Raw genomic sequence first — 4,967 nt, forward strand, 5'->3', positions numbered from 1 at the left:
CTCGCACGCGCGCCTGTCGGCACTAGCGGCAGTTTTGCAGTTTCCCGGGTCCTCGCGACTGTCCCCCGCCCCTCCCTTACTCTAGCTGCCCCCGCCCTTTTCCTCTGCCGGATACCACCGGAAAGCCAAAACAATTGGGGCCGCGCAGGCGCGAAAAAGGAAACGGAAAGAGCAGGAAGGGTGGGGGCGGCGCGAGGTGACGGGAAGCGTAATTGAAGGGGGTTCCCGGGAAAGGTCACGGGAGAACCCTAGAGGGGCGCGTGCGCGGCAGAAGGGCGCTCCGAGGAGCCGCGGCAGCCGAGGCCTCGGGCTTAGACTGGCGGATGGAGAGGTCCGACAAGTTCATTGATAGGAAATATAGACAGCAAAACACCAATTGTTTTGCCGAAGGAGATGTTTTACCCCTTGGAATTTCCCCTGAAATACAGATTTTTGCAGGCTGGCTCGGAGAGTGGGAATGAGTAGGAGTAAACAATACCAGCCCGGGGGCAGGAGAAAGTTGAGGCGTTGGGCGGGTCGCTTTGTTCCCGCAGCACGTCTTCTCCAGATCATGCCCTCCTCTCTCCGGCGCCGCTTCGGCTTTTTCCGAGGCTAAGGAAGAACTCAGAGCAGCACCCGAAAGGGCCCGCAGTTGGGGGAGGTTAGGGGAAAAAGGAGAGGCGTCTGGGTGCGGACGGCAATCCCGGCGTGTGAAGCCTTCCGTTTTGTGCTGCAATGCGGTGGCTGCACCGCAACCCCCCGAGTTCCAAAAGAGCGCCTTCAGCGTTGCTTCACAAAGCGAAGCGTTTGTAGCAGCAGCTAATGGCTGTGGCCCGTGCTGGTTTAGTTAACTTGGCACAGCTTGCTGGCAGGCAGGCTGTAAATTTGCTCTCTCATTTGCTAGAAGCTATTCGTGGATCAAAAAATTGTCAGAAATGCCCACACAGACTCCACCTACCTTCCTAACTTACAGTCTTGGCACAAGCCCAATCTAGAGAATATAGATGACTAATTATAATCTGAAAGGCCATACAGTACATTACTGAAGGGAGCCTCTTCCTGTAAACTAGGCTAGATCAACTGAATGCACACCAAGATGCGTGTTATCAGGAACTACTGATAAAGGATTGTTTTACAGTAGAATCTGAAAATTACATTCAACAAACCTTTGAGTTTCCAGCATGCTACCACTGTACTTAGTCTACTTAAATAGTTAAGTGGTATGATATCAAAGAAGCCATACAAAAGATTAAAGTGTTTTAAAACACACTGGAGTACCTACTTTGTGCCAGATTGGGTATGAGATGCGGTCTAAACATGCAAACAATAACAAATGATACCTGTGGCAAGGAGTTTGTATTCATCCTGTGGGCAACAAAAAAGCCACTTAAGATTTTTAATCAGTAGAATATCTTGATAAGATTTTAGAGAAAAAATTCTGAAGCATGGTAGATAGTAGACTGGAAGCAGGGATACTAGTTAGAAGGCTGTTGATGCAGTCCAGACATGAGTTGGAGAGAAAGTCCAAACTGACAGTGTCAGTGAGAATGGCGAAGCAGAGATAGATTTGAAAACTAGCCAGCTATGATAAATAAGACTTGATTACCTAGAGGATGAGGGGAAATAAGAAATCAAGGATAACTGAGTTTTTTAGTTAGGGTGATTAGATGGTGTTATCAGTGACTATAAGAGGAGTAATGAATTGTGAAGATGAAAAAGGACTGAAAGATGTCCTTTTAACGGCTGTACAGTTAGGAATGTATTTGGGCCCACATTTTTTTCGAAAAGATTCCAGTATAATAGCTTAAGTAAGACCTCAAATCTACAGGTAGGTCGTTACCTTTGTTGGTTCAACAGCTCAAGAACAACAGGGTCATCATTTCTGTGATTCTCTTGACGTTAACTTCATGGTTGCAAGACGGCTGCAGCAGTTTTAGCCTTCGCACCTTTGTTCAAGGCAGGAAGAGGGGGAAAGGGGTGGCTTCCACCATCCATGGTCTTTTTTTTTTTCTTCAGGAAAGTGAAAGCTTTCTCAGGATACTACATCTCCCAAACTCAGCAGACTTCCACAAACATCTCATTGTCTAGAATTGTAATTTGGCCACCTATAAAGATTACAAAAGAGAAAAACACTGGGAATGGATATTGGGTCAGACAAGTCACAGAAATAGCAGTTGGCTAGTTAATATTTAAAGCATCCTTCTTTAAAACTTAAAACCCTGAGAACTGGTAGGATGGATTGATGTTTCTAGGGTTTCAAAAAAGGCCCATCGTTTTGGTGTGTTATCTTAACTGGGAAAAGAACAGGTTGAACATTTATACTCAAATATTTGTATTTGTTTGCCATCCCTTATCTCAAGGTTCCCATCCCCTTAAACAAAGTCTCAGAGGGGACTGGAACAATGAGGAAGAAGGGACTGCTGGAATTAGGGGAGGGTGACTCCCGTTCAGCTTTCCTTTTGCAGCTGCCATCTTAGAATTACTGTAGGTGCTTGGCATCATTAATTTGATGGTCCACCTAAAACATCATCTTAACTCCCTTAGACATCTTGTCTCTGAGCTTAGAAAGCTCTGAATGATCACAGCAAGTTCCAGTGTCCATTTTAGGGAGTCATAAATCAGTATTTTCCAGCAATTACACAAACTTTTTTGGAACGTACAGCATCTCTTTTGTGATCCGTATGCAAAACATTATTTCATGCAAACCTTTTCCATTAATAAGGCATCTTTCCTTTTAATTGTTAACAAGGCATCTTTCCTTTCAACTGATGGCCACAAAAAGTATCATCCTAAAATTGTACTTTAAACATTGTCATGATTCTGGAACAGAAAGAAGACAGTAATGATTCCTAGAAAAATAAACATGCAGCCGGGCACAGGTGGTTCATGCCTGTAATCCCAGCACTTTGGGAGGCCGAGGCGGGTGGATCACCTGACATCAGAGAGTTTGAGACCAGCCTGGCCAACATGGTGAAACCCTATCTCTACCAAAAATACAGAAATTAGCTGGATGTGGTGGTAGGCGTCGTAATCCCAGTTACTCAGGAGGCTGAGGCAGGAGAATCACTTGAACCCGGGAGGCGGAGGTTGCAGTGAGCCGAGATCGTGCCATTGCACTCCAACCTGGGCAACAAGACTTAAACTCCATCTCAAAAAAAAATAAAAGAAAAAGAAACATGAGACTAAAAATTTTCTAAAATTAAGTGTTTAACTGTTTCTGACTGTTACAAATCATTTAAGATTGTAATTGATGAGATAAGATACAATTAAAGTTAATTTTAATATTGTTAAACTAAATTTGCCTTGAGAATGCCTCCAACCTTGAGTCCCTACATAATGACCTCAGCCTAACAGTATAGGAACAAACTGAAAGCCTAACTAGGAGTATATGTTTTTGTAACAACTGAGTTTCAGACAATCACAGGCAGCATACTGATCAGACCATGCCCATATAGGGCAAATGTCTAGCTGTAACCAATCAAGCTGTTTCTGTAACTCACTTACATTTTCTGTCCATAAATGCTTCCTGCCCACATTGAAGAGCAGAACAGAACTTTCTGAATCTCTTCTAATTCTTATCTTTTTTTTTTTTTTTTTTTTAATTTTTTTGGCCAGGCGCGTTGGCTCATGCCTGTAATCCCAGCACTTTGGGAGGCCGAGACGGGCAGATCATGAGGTCAGGAGATCAAGACTATCCTGGCTAACATGGTGAAACCCTGTCTCTACTAAAACTACAAAAAAAAAAAAATATTAGCCGGGTGTGGTGGCAGATGCCTGTAGTCCCAGCTACTCGGGAGGCTGAGGCAGGAGAATGGCTTGAACCTGGGAGGCAGAGGTTGCAGTGAGCCAAGATCACACCACTGCACTCCAGCCTGGGTGACAAACCCTGTCTCAAAAAAAAAAAAAAAAAAAAAAAAATATTAGCCGGGTGTGGTGGCGGATGCCTGTAGTCCATTCCAGCTACTCAGGAGGCTGAGGCAGGAAAATCACTTGAACCTGGGAGGCAGAGATTGCAATGAGCTGAGAGCACACCACTGCACTCCAGCCTGGGCAACAGAGCAAGACCTGTCTCTTATACACATCTAGATGTGTATAAGAGACAGCTCCATCTCTTGACCTCGTGATCAGCCTGCCTCAGTCTGCCAAAGTGCTGGGATTATAGGCATGAGCCACAATGTCCAGCCCAGAATTTTTTTAAACCCTATTTTAACCTACTTAAAAATCTTAGATTTGTGGGAGAATGTTACCAGGAGCCTTTCTGAGGGGGAGAGTGCAATGCAGAGCTAATAGGCAATATATCTTCCCTGTAATAATACAGAGAAAATCCAGTTAAAATGGACATCATTATTAATGGGTAGCACAAGGGAGTTCTTTGTGGTAACAGAACAGTTCTGTATCTTGACTATGTGTAAATGTATACATATGTGTTAGTCAGTTTTGTGTTGTTATAAAGGAATACCTGAGACTGGGTAATTTATTTCAAAAAGAGGCTTATTTTGGCTTATGGTTCTGCAGACTGCACATGAAATATAGTGCAGGCATTTACTTCTGGTGAGGGCCTCAGGTAGCTTACAGTCATGGTGGACGGCAAAAAGGGAGCCAGCGCATCACATGATGAGAGACGGAAGGAGGTGCCAGGCTCTTTTAAACAAACTACTCTCACATGAACTCATTACAGTGGGAGTGCACCCAGCCCTTCATGAGGAGCCACCTCCATGACCCAAACATCTCCCACCAGGGCCCCACTCCAACACTAGAGATCACATTTCAACATGAGATTTGGAGGGTACAAATATTCAAACCATAACAACATATGATAAAATGTTATAGAACAAACATATATATGTTTAATACATAATACACAGCAAGAAATTAGTTCATATAAGAGATGATGAAATCCAGTAAGATCCTGCCTCAGCCTCCCAAAATGCTGGGATTACAGGCATGAGCCACTGGGCCTGGCCAGCTTTTTTTTTTTTTTTTTTTTT

At 43.9% G+C, this 4,967-nt stretch overlaps 1 protein-coding gene across 2 annotated transcripts in view; it reads right to left on the bottom strand.

The window, feature by feature from the left end:
- KBTBD2 (kelch repeat and BTB (POZ) domain containing 2) overlaps positions 1-2,119 on the bottom strand; it is a 26,354-nt gene extending 24,235 nt beyond the window's left edge. Inside the window, exon 1 of one of the 2 annotated variants that reach the window (XM_011966337.1) lies at positions 1,820-2,119. The gene's annotated coding sequence lies outside the window, so the exon portion shown is untranslated. Of the gene's footprint in view, positions 1-80; positions 137-1,819 lie in introns of those variants that run through there. The other variant, XM_011966338.1, reaches the window with a different exon arrangement.
- Positions 2,120-4,967: the final 2,848 nt, after the last annotated feature.

The sequence above is a fragment of the Mandrillus leucophaeus genome, unplaced genomic scaffold, assembly GCF_000951045.1.
Source record: "Mandrillus leucophaeus isolate KB7577 unplaced genomic scaffold, Mleu.le_1.0 Scaffold757, whole genome shotgun sequence".
Classification (NCBI taxonomy): domain Eukaryota; kingdom Metazoa; phylum Chordata; class Mammalia; order Primates; family Cercopithecidae; genus Mandrillus; species Mandrillus leucophaeus.